This window comes from Macrobrachium nipponense, chromosome 17 (genome assembly GCF_015104395.2).
Source record: "Macrobrachium nipponense isolate FS-2020 chromosome 17, ASM1510439v2, whole genome shotgun sequence".
Classification (NCBI taxonomy): Eukaryota; Metazoa; Arthropoda; class Malacostraca; order Decapoda; family Palaemonidae; genus Macrobrachium; species Macrobrachium nipponense.
Window position 1 is genome coordinate 41,043,307 of NC_087210.1, and position 12,116 is coordinate 41,055,422.

General features: G+C 48.6%; 1 protein-coding gene across 4 annotated transcripts in view; it reads right to left on the minus strand.

Annotated features, from left to right (window-relative positions):
* The window catches only part of LOC135196196 (lysophosphatidylserine lipase ABHD12-like), a 400,246-nt gene that overhangs the window by 374,718 nt on the left and 13,412 nt on the right, over window positions 1-12,116 (minus strand). The gene's annotated exons all lie outside the window — the stretch shown is intronic.

The window sequence follows — 12,116 nt, forward strand, 5'->3', positions numbered from 1 at the left end:
AAAGATCAATTCCCGGGTAAGAGCGGAAACTTGATCCATAATAATATGATGCTATCATAAAAGGGATTTTGACGTAGGAAAATCTATTTCTGGGTGATTGACTCGTGTCGCCCTATGAAATATCCTTAAGATCATTTATTTCTAGGTAAAATTAATCTAAAATTACCAGAGAAAAAATAAAATTAAGAAAATGTCAGTAAAACTGACTCGCTCACTGTCTATAAAAGAAGTGTCGGTATGGATAGATGGCGAGTGGGATCACTACCACGAGTCATTTACCATTTAGACCTTCCAACATAAAATCCCCACCAGAGAGAGCTGATACTAAAGGGTGATGCGGCCGCTACTACTACTACTACCGACGCCACGGACAGCAGCGCCCCTAGCGGTCATCCTTAATCTATGAACTCTTGTCCTGTAGGGTGGGTAAAAGACAACAGGGTGGGCTTTTCATAGGGCGACACGAGCCAATCACCCAGAAATAGATTTTTCTACGTCAAAATCCCTTTTCTGGGCTCAGCTCGTGTCGGCCTATGAAATAGTACCAGAGAAAAACAGACAAGATGGGAATAAGGACAAAATGAAACCAATAGTAAAAAAGAGTTATATAATAAGTGAATCAGGGACATTACAGTATACAAACAAAAGTACTTAAAGCAACTTATCCTAAACAATGGCATGGTAAAGAAAGCAATCAATATAAAGTACTTAAAATTAACTTATATTAGACATAGTAATACATAATAGTGTAATGGCAAAAACAATACAGAATGATTCACTTAATTAAGATATTTACAAAATATACAAACTCATTGTGTTCTACCCTAGCATAAAAATAAGGGTAGAAACACTGAAGTACATTATATGTACATAACATGGATGTCCCTAGCAAAAAAATAAGGGACAATCCACCAATATGATTCTAGCGGCCTTAAGGCTAGAGTATCCCGAGTAGCATGGCAATAGGGTGAGGCATGTTGGACGAGGTATGGTAGAAAGGAGACCTGGATCTATACTACAACTACTATGCAGTATCAGGAGAAACAATGTTTCCCCGCTGCTACTGCAGAAATTTTAAAGATTCCAAGGACTTCAGGTAATGACGTTTAAAAAACTGTCGGTGATTTCCATCCAGTATACTTTTTAAGATCCTCAAAAGTTCATATGTTGGAAGTAATTAATAGAGGTGGCTACTCCTCTGATGTCATGTGCTTTTGGGAATGATCAGGGTTGGCTTGTTAATGAAGTAAAGGATCTGTTGTCTGATTCCTTTCACTGATAAAGTGCCACCTTTTTCTCTCATAAAGAGAGGACCTGAGGATCTAGAGGATGTACGAGATAGAAAGGCTCTTAAGTTAATACTGGGCAGAGAGAAGGATCTTGCGGAAGTGGGATGACCTTCCAAGGAGCCCACCTTGCAAGAGGATCCTCATTTTTTGCTAAAAAGCTACTATCCGGGGAAAGTAGAACTTCTCCTGAGGGGAGAAATTCCACGAGACCCGCATCTCTGGATAGAGCCGACAGTTCTGAAATTCTGGCTCCTGAAGCCAGGCTTAACAAAAATAACGTCTTTCTAAGGAGCATAATGAATGTACAAGCGAGTTGTCAGTATCTGAGGCTAGTGAGGACATCATTTAGAACCATGAAACTGCAGTAGGCCTTTGAGAAGGTCTGAGTCTAGCACAGGCTTTGGGAATAGACGTAAAGTAAGATTCTGTTAGGTCTATCTGGAACCCAACTGAAAGATTTTCTTCAAAGCCGATTATTAGTAGTGATAGTGCTAGCTGCTAACCTTTTTCAAACAAGGACCTGAAAAAGGATATAGCTAAATTAACTGTCATGGTTGTAGTGTTTGATTCATTCAGGAAGGATGCTAATTTTTAATCCGCTGAGTCATATTGCCTAATAGTTGACTCTCTTTTGTCTGATTCTAGAAAGAGGATGTTTTGTGGATCAATATTAGCATCTTTTTAGCCGCAAACTTCATGAAGTCCATAAAGTTAGGGTCTGGAGAATTCCTGAGGAAGCGAACACAGTCCTCATTTGTACTGATTGCGACAGCTTGGGATTGGGAATCCGTTGAGGTCGGAGACCCAATTCCAGAAGCAGCGGATACCAGTTGCTTTTTGGCCAGTCTGGAGCAATCAGAGCTACTAGTCCTTGAAAGTCCTCAGCTTGCTCAAGACTTTCAGAAGAAGATTCACTGGAGGGAAATATATAGATTTTCCTCCATTGATTCCAATCTAACGACAGGGCGTCCGTGGCATAGGCCAGAGGGTCCAGGTTGGGGGCCACATAGCAAGGAGCTTGTGGTTCGCTTGTGATTCGAAGAGATCTACTTGTAAGCCCGGGACTCTCCGGCATATCCACTGGAATGACCTGTCGTCTAGGGACCATTCTGATTCCAGAGGGACTGACCGGGACAAAGCGTCTGCTATCACATTTCTTACCCCCGCCAGGTGAGTGGCGGGACAGATGCCATCTGTGTTTGTCTGCTAGCGCAAAGATGGCTATCATGACATGATTCACGTTGTTTTGGATTTGGACCCTCCTCTGTTGATGCAATGTACTACCACTGCACTGTCCAAAACTAGTCTTAGATGAGACTTCTTCTCTTCAGGGTAAGAAATACTGCCATTGCTTCCAGGACGTTTATGTGAAGCTGGCGGAACTGAACTGACCAAGTCCCCTGAACTTGTTTGAATTGAGAATATCCCCCCCATCCGGACAGGGAGGCATCCGTGTGAATGGTTAACACTGGAAGGGGATATTGAAGGGGTACTAATTTGGCAAGATTCTTCACTTTTGTCCATGGACGGAGCTGATTGCGAAGGATCTGTGGAATTACTGACAACTTGTCTCGAGATTTGACGTTTGCTCTCGATCGCCAAACTCGATTTATATCTTTCAGCCTTGCTTTCAGGAGGATGTCTGTCACTGAGGCAAACTGAAGAGAACCTAGGATTCTTTCCTGGTTTCTCCTTGATGTTTGTTTGCATTTGAGAAATTGTTTCACAGACTTGGCTATTTCTTTTCTTTTGACCACCGGAATTGACAGATTGTGGGAAGACAAATCCCATTGGATTCCTAGCCACTGAAAACGAGACTCCGGAGTGAGTCTGGATTTCGTTTTGTTTATCTGGAACCCCAGATGTTCCAGAAATTGAACTACCTTCTTTGTGGCTTTGAGACATTCCTCGACCGTTGGTGCCCAGATCAACCAATCGTCGAGGTATGCTGCTACCATTATCCCTTGAGTTCTCAAAACTGTTGAACTACCACTTCTGCTATTTTCGTGAATACCCTGGGGGCTACATTCAGACCGAAGGGCATCACTTTGAATGAGAACGTCTGATTTCCTAGTTTGAAGCCTAGGAATGGACGGAAGTGTCTGGCTAGGATATGATAGTTATGCCGTCTGTAAGATCGATGGAGGTTGTGACGGCCCCACGGGAAGAAGTAAGGTCCGTACCTGCGAGATGGTGAGCATTTTGAAACTTGTCGCAACGAATGAAAGAGTTTAGCTTTGACAAGTCTAAGATTACCCTTCTTTTTGTTGTTTGAGCCTTTCTTTGGCACGCTGAATAAGCGACCTTGAAATTTTAGATGCTTGACTCTCGCAATAGCTCCTTTCTGAAGGAGTTCCTCCGCATAATCTGTCAATTCCTTTGATGGTTCTTGATAGAATGATTTGATTGGAGGAGGATCTTTGATCCAACTCCAACCCAATCCTTTGGACACGATGCTCTGTGCCCATTTGCTGAACCCCACCTGTGACGGAAGAGGAACAGCCTCCTCCTACCTGGGGAGCCTCACTGTTGTTGAGCGGGTTGACCTCCGCGCCCTCCTCTGAAGTGCTTACCTCTTGCAGCTCTTCCTGTGCCACGTTGGCGAAAGTGGCCCCTCGCCCTGCTACCCCTAGAGAACCTATTAAAGGTTGGGTAGGCCTGGCTTTCATACATTGAATTGAAGGCCGCCGAGACTGCGTAAGAGGTAGAAGGTTGACTTTGAGGAGACAACAGGAGAATGGGCTGTGTCTGCTTCGAGGTTGACGGCTGTCCCTGTTGTGTAACTGGGACGGCCTGAACAAATTGCTGTTGCTGCTGTTGCTTCTGGTAAGGCTGGAACCTTCTTCCTGTCTTCTTTAGCTTCTTACCAGCAGCAGGGGCGGTCTCCTGTTTCCTCTTGGAAGAGATGCCCCATGGGAAGAGGTCCGCACCCCACATGCTGGAAGCTAAGAGTCTATTAGGCTCATGCCTGATAGTTGCCTCCTGCAAGACATGCTTTCGGCAGTTCCTTCTGGCTAGGAAGAAGTCAAAAGCATCGGCTTGGACTGTCTGGAGCTGGGATTTAGCCAGAATCTTGAATAATGGTTCTGTGGCGTAAGACAGGGCAGCCATTTCCGTAATGATCAGGGAGTTAAGAGACCTCCCAAATCTTGTACGGGCATCAAACTCTGCCTGAATAAGGGTATCAGGCAGTCTTGGAAGCTTCTTCTGCCAAACTGATCCATTGCGCAGTCTGGCTTAAGCTTACCTACTGAGAACGTGGCAGGTAAGTTCTCCCACAATTCTCCAAAGCCGGGAAGAGCGGAGATGTAGATTCCGCTTCCCTCAACTGTGGCATGGGCTCGTCCTTGAGGGACTGCTGAAGAGTCGCTTCAACTACCTTGGTAGCGAACGGAAGAGAAGCCTCCTCCTCCGTAGCGAAGATAGTAAATGGACTCTTGAATGCCTGGAGTTTGGTGTTGGTACATTCCCAATCCTCCAGGCAGTGAACCCATTCCCGCTGTGCGTGATCCCTACTATACAGCACAGTCTCTCGGGAGATCTTCTCCTCTCTAGTGAGAGCAGCGACGGTCAGCCTAGCATACCCAATGAAAGGCTGAGTCAGTCCGAGAGGATAGAACTCGAAGTCCTCAATCCTTCGAGTTCCACACTCCGGAATAGAGATCATGCCGTCCTTGAAGGGGGCATAAGCGGCCACTCTCCATGGGTTATCCATGGAGAAGGCTGGTAGGGATTCATAAGGTGGTAACTGTAAAATACCAGTACCTGGTACAGGGGAGCTTGGCTGAGGAGCCTGGTTGAGGCCAGCAAAGCGGTCGTCGTGCTCTCTAACTCGGTTAGAGAGATCTTGAATAGACTGACCAGACTGGTTAATGGTGTTTGACAGCTGTGCAAACATCTCTGTTCAAACTTGGAGCCAAGAGAGCCAACCATCTCTCCCACTTGTTGCATTACAACTGCTGAGAAAGTGGTGGGATCAAAGGAGCTCGGTCCTGCCACCCCAACAGGAGTTACCGGAGTAGATCCGGTAGATGCCGGAGAAGGCGTTGGCTCGGCCGGAGCGCGAGCCTTCTCCTTAGAAGCCTTGCTTCTAGAGCTCTTAGAATAGGAAGAGCTAGGCTTTGCTTTCACCGCGTCAGCGTAGGAAGTCGTAGACTTCCTAGCTGAAGAAGATGACGACTTCTTAGAAGTCGTCTTATGCAGTGTCTTCTGTTCTCTCTGTCCCTTCACCTTCGGGGGTACAGAGAGAGCGGGAGAGCGGGCAGGATCTCAGATCCCGTGAAGCCTTGGAATGAGAGGAAGGGAAGGGACAGGGAAGAAGATCCAGGAGCACCCAAGGAAAGACCTTGGGCGCCCGACACACCTACCTCAACCAACAAAATCCTCTGCCCCCTACCGCCATAGGCTCAATATTCAGGTCCAGGTTTGGCCACATCTGGGACCGGCTCCTGCGTAGAGACGGACCCGAACGCCTGCTGCACCTCCTGCTGAATAGAGGCTATGAGTGGGGCTTGCCGAGATGGATCACGTATCCGGTCGCCTTGCCTCCGGGGAAGATCTGGACGGCCAGCTTTCTTATCAAGTATATAAGGCTGGCCCTTGGCGGCGTTCTTCCCGAAGCCGACACCCAAGCCTTCAGGGTTGCCAGGGCGACTTCCTTCACGGCGGCAGCCTGAAAGAGAAGGCGATATGAAGCTTCTAGCAGCGGAGATACGGTTAAAGAAGCTTAAAAATGTTATTGTTATAATACAATTAAGTTTGTTCATACTTACCTGGCAGATATATATATAGCTGTATTCTCCGAAGTCCGACAGAATTTCAAAACTCGCGGCACACGCAGTGGGCGGCCACGGTGGTAGTACCCATTCCCGCCGCTGGGAGGCGGATATCAGGACCATTCCCATTTTCTATTCATATTTTTATCAGTGCCACTGTCTCCTGAGGGGAGGTGGGTGGGGCACTTAATTATATATATCTGCCAGGTAAGTTATGAACAAACTTAATTGTATTATAACAATAACATTTTGTCATGAAACTTACCTGACAGATATATATATAGCTGAATCCCACCTTCGGATGGTGGGAAAGAGACAGAATAGGATTTGTAGGAAACTTAAATTAAGTAGATGATGTACAACCTTGGTTCCTCACCTGTTAGCAAAGTAAGACTCTGTGATTACTGTCACTTAAGCCTGCTTGGTGCTTAATCAGAGTTGCCAGCCAGGTGGAGACCTGTAGTAGTGCTGGTGCGCTCTGGATGCTCTGTCAACGGGGACGTGAACCTCAATGTGACAAGAGCATAGAGCCATACAAATGAGGGCAACGAAGCAACTGACCACCACCTGACCAACTATCCAAGACCCCCCTGAACACTAAGCTAAGAGATGGGAGGTCTTCACCAAAGCCTCACCACAACCAAAAAACACAACAACTAAAAAACTAACCTAAACCACTAACTAAGGGATAGGGAGAGAGGCTACCTTCAGCCCCCAAGACTGTGTCTGCAGAAACGTATGGCCCAAGAGAACAACGTACTCGTATATCGTTCTCACATCTCTCAAGTAGTGTGAGGCGAATACTGAATTGCTCCTCCAAAAGGTGGCGTCAAGGATGTCCTTGATCGACATGTTCCTTTGGAAGGCAAGCGAGGGTTGCAACAGCTCTGACCATCGTGAGCTTTCACTCGCAACGAGGCTCAAATCGATCTTCTGGTAAGACGAATAAATGAGCCCTCTTTAATGACGTCCCATCAGAAAGAACGCCCAAAGCAGTTCTTGGATAATGGTATATCGGGGCCGTTAACCGAACACCAGAGATTATCTGAGGGACCTCGTACTTCCTTAGTCTTGTGGACATAAAACTTTAGAGCTCTGACAGGGCACAGGACTCTCTCAGGTTCTTGGCCCACAAGGCTTGTCATACCCTTAATTTCAAAGCTCCTTGGCCAAGGGTTCGACGGGTTTTCATTTTTTGCTAAGAAAGTGGGACTCAAAGAGCAGACCGCATTGTCACCTTTGAAGCCCACTCGCTTTACAAATGGCTTGAATTTCGCTAACTCTCTCGCCGTCGCCAGAGCAGTTAGGAAAAGAGCCTTCTTCGTCAAGTTCCCTAAGAGAGACGCTTCATGGAGAGGTTCGAAAGGACTCGACATCAACAGTCTAAGGACTAAATCCAAGTTCCAAGAAGGAGGCCTCGCCTGAGGTATCTTGGATGTCTCAAATGATCTCAGGAGATCGTTGAAGATCTCTGTTGTCAGACAGGTCTAGTCCTCTGTGTCGGAAGACTGCTGCCAGCATACTCTTATATCCCTTGATGGTCGGGACAGCCAGTCTTCTGCACATTTCTTAAAATAGCAGGAAATCGGCTATCTGGCTCACAGAGGTAGTGGAAGAGGGGAAATTACCCTCCTTTCTACACCATGCCCTGAAGGAAGCCCACTTCGACTGGTAAACAGCTCTCGAGGAAGTCCTCCTAGCGTTGGCGATCGCCTTTGCAGCTGCTTTAGAAAAACCTCTCGCTCTGGCCAACTTTTCGATAGTCTGAACGCAGTCAGACCCAGAGCGGAGAGGTTTCGGTGATATCTTGCGAAGTTGGGGCTGTCTGAGTAGATCTTTCCTCCTGGGCAACGTCCTCGGAAAGTCTATGATGAAGGACATTACCTCCGTGAACCATTCCTTCGCGGGGCCACATCGGGGCGATCAGGGTCAACCTCGTTTTTTTTTTTTCCCCTCCGATGCCGCGAACTTCCTACTACTTCCCCCATGATCTTGAAAGGGGGCGGGGAAGGGCATACAAAGTACCAGGTTCGTCCAGTCCCAGAGCAGAGCGTCTATAGCGACTGCTCCCGGATCCAGCACATGGGGAGCATAAAGAGGCAACCTCTTTGTTCTCGACGTCGCAATAGGTCTGACTAACGGACACCCCCACAGTCTCCAGAGTTTCTCGACAGACGTCCTGGTGCAACGTCCATTCCGTCGGCAGGATCTGACCTGTCGGTTGAGAAGGTCTGCTCTGACGTTCTGGACTCCTGCGATAAATCTCGTCAGGATCCTTATCCGTCTCGCATCTGCCCACAGCAGAATCTCCCTCGCTAAATAAAAAAAGAGGACGGGAGTGTGTACCTCCCTGATTCTTTAGGTACGCAAGGGCTGTGGTGTTGTCCGAGTTGACTTGGACTACTTTCTCTGCAACCTTTTGTTGGAAGAACTGTAGCGCCAGAAAAACCGCCGCTAGTTCCTTCACATTGATGTGCCAGGACACCTGTTCCCCCCTCCAGGTGCCTGACACTTCCTCCCCTCCTAGTGTTGCTCCCCATCCCGACACCGAGGCGTCGGAAACAACACTAGGTCTGGGCTCAGAAGCTTTAGGGACAACCCCTCTCGAAACTTCCGAGGATCTAACCCACCATCTTAGATGGTTCTTCACCGATTTGGTGATGAAAAAGGTCGCATCCAGATCCTCTCTTACTCTCCATTTCGTCTGCTAAGAAAAACTGGAGAGGTCTGAGGTGTAGTCTTCCCAGGGAAACAAACTTTTCCAGCGAGGAAATGGTCCCCAGCAGACTCATCCACTCCCTCGCCGAGCAAGCTTCCTTCCCCAGGAAGGTCCCGGAACTCTCTCTAAGCCTTGCAGCTGTCGTTCCTGGGACGGAAACGCTCGAAAAGCCACTGAATCCATCTGAATCCCCAGATACACGATGGACTGTGTTGGGGTCAGATGCGACTTTTCGAGGTTGACCAGAAGTCCCAGGGACTTCGCCAAGGCCAACGTGAAGTGAAGGTCCTTCAGACACCTTTCTTCTGACGATGCTCTGATAAGCCAATCGTCGAGATACAGGGACACTCTTATTCCTGCAGAATGTAACCATCTCGCTACATTTTTCATGAGCATGGTAAATACCATCGGAGCCGTGCTTAAACCGAAACAAAGGGCTCGGAATTGCCAAACTTTGTCCCTTAGCATAAACCTCAGAAACTTTCTTGAAAGAGGGTGGATAGGCACGTGAAAGTATGCGTCCTGTAGGTCCAAGGACACCATCCTTAGTCGCCCGGTCTTAAGGCTCCTAGAACCGACTGAGGTGTTTCCATCTTGAATTTTTTCTTTTTCTATGAAAAGATTCAGGCTGCTTACGTCCAAGACTGGACGCCACCCCGACGACGACTGCTTTGGTACCAGGAAAAGTCTTTGTGTAATATCCTGGTGACCCCAGGTCTAAGACCTGCTCCACCGCTCTTTTCTGATCATTTGATCTAAAAGATCTAAAAGAACCTGATGTTTCTCCCCTTGATACGACGGGGAAAGATCTCTGGGAGTCGTAGATAGAGGAGGAGGTCCACAAAGGGGATCTTGTACCCCTGTTCCACTATCTTGAGGGACCACGCATCTGTATCTCTCTCTCTCCACGCCCCCGCAAAGAACTTTAGCCTGGCTCCGACCGGCATCTGAAGGACTCTCTTCTAACTTAGAGGATTTAGGTTTGAAGGAACCTCTTCCTCTTGCAAGCCCTCCCTCGAGGAGCAGCTCTCGAGGGAGGAGCGCCACGAAAGGGTTTAACCTTCCTAGGAGGTCGTCCAAAAGACGACGTGGTAGGGACTGCGGGACGTCTTGAAGACTGGGCCAAGAGGTCCTGGGTAGCCTTCTCTTGTAGGCTCACTGCCAGGTCCTTTACCATAGCCTGGGGGAAGAGATGGCTCGAAAGAGGTGCAAAGAGAAGCTCCGCTTTCTGCGATGCAGAAACAGACCTAGCTGTAAAATTGCAGAAAAGCGCTCTCTTCTTGAGGAAAGCAGTGCCGAAATGAGACACTAATCTCCGAACCATCCCTGACGGCCTTGTCCATGCAAGATAACACATTGGAACAGCTCCCCCAGACTCAAAGAATCAGGACTCCTATATTGAAGATCCAGGACTCCTAGGCACCAGTCTAGAAAGTTAAAGACTTCCAGAGTCCTTAACAGACCTTTCATGTGATGGTCAATCTCCGTTGGTGTCCATGAAATCTTAGCGGTCGATAAAAGAGATCTCTTCTGGGCATCGACCAGACTAGCAAAGTCCCCTTGGGAAGACGACGGGATCTTAACTCCTACTTCACCTTTGGTCTCATACCAAATGCCGGCTTTCCCACTGAGTCTTGAAGGCGGAAGGGCGAAAGTCGACTTGCCCTGATCCTTCCGACGTTCCATCCAATCCTGCAACTTCTTGAACGCTCTCTTAGTGGACAAGGAAGTTTTCATCTCCACCACCTCCGGAACCTTGCACGACTTCGATGACGAAAACTGAGAGGGTGGAGACTTGGGAGCTGCAGGCTGGAACTTCTCACCAAAAGAAGAGCGTAAAAGTCGAACCAGCACCTTGTAGTCGGAAACCGACGAAACTGACGGCTGTTCTTCCTCACCTGAGTCCGCCGGACTACTAAGCTCTCCTTCCTCCCGAAGAGGCAAAGGAGATTGAACCTCTGGAGAGGCGTGGGCGCCCAACGGTTCTAGCCTTCAACAAAGGCTTTCGAGGATGACTAACTATCAGCCTCTTCAAAGCGACCGACCTTCTGTCGATCCTAGAGCTCGAACCACGAAGAGCGTTCCTGACCGCGCTGGCGCGTCAAGGAGAGGTGCTACTCTTAGTCGCTCTCGAGGAGTGTCCTTACGTTTTATGCTCAAGCGTCCAGCTTTCGCTTTCAAAGCGTCTTCTGGGCGCTCTCGAAAGCCTTCTCAACAGGCAAAGCGTCAAGCAAAACATCCCGACAAGCGTCTTCAAAAGCGTCCTGCCGAGCGTCTTCAAAAGCGTCCTCCAAGGCTTCCTGCCGAGCGTCCGCAAAGGCGTCCTGACGTGCGGGTGGAGACAGAGACGAACGAGGAGACGGAGAAGGAGACTGCCTCGTCCTCTTGACAGGCAGTCTAGCGTCCTTCCTTCGTTTAGGCTCAACTGCTGCTGGGCGAGTCTTCTGAGCCATTAAGGCCGACAATTGGTCTTGAAGAGACACAAGAATACTCTTCGTTGGTGAAGAAACGAGAGGAGGGTGAAGGGCTGCGCCTGCGAGAAGACGAGGGCGAGGGGACGCCTCCTTCCTTCCTCACAGGTACAGCAACCTGCCTCTCCGAGGCGCGAGAGAAGCACTTCTCAGCGTCGTCCTCGGACGACGTCCTACCTCTCTTCTGTGGAGGAAACTCGTCATACGACGCAGGCGAAGACCGCAATGATAGCGGAGAGAGGGACGTAAAGCGTCCTCCTAGGAAAAGTCCTTTTCAACGGACACAGTCTCTCCGAGCGCTCCACCCCTTGCGCGGGGAGGGCGCCTCGGAGGACGAAAAACAGTCCTTAAGGATGCGAGCCTGAGCACGCTCCTTGGCAGCCCTCTTGCGGCTTTCGACATGCCCACTCCCTGAGTTCTGGGAGTCCGACAGAGGTCTAGACCTAGAGGCATTATGGGGCCGATCTGACGCCCCCTCCACAACACTAGGGGCACGATCACACACTTTACTCGAGCCGTTTTCTAGGGCCAACACTTTGGACTCTAGAGTGCGTAACGACTCTAGAATCAGAGAAAGGGCATTACCTTCTCCAGACACAGAACTAGGGCCCTCAGGCAAACAACACAGGATAGGTGAAGCAAATTCTACTGGTGTTAAAATAGGAGAAATGTTACTTCCCTTACCTTTCGTAGAACCGCTCTTGGAGGAAGACCTCCTGATCCTATCGCGCTCCAACTTACGCCGATAGGATTCATACACCTTCCATTCATCCTCAGTCAAACTTTTGCATTCAATGCAACGATCATCCAACAAACAAACATGCCCCCAACATACATACTACTGTGTGGGGGTCTACCGATG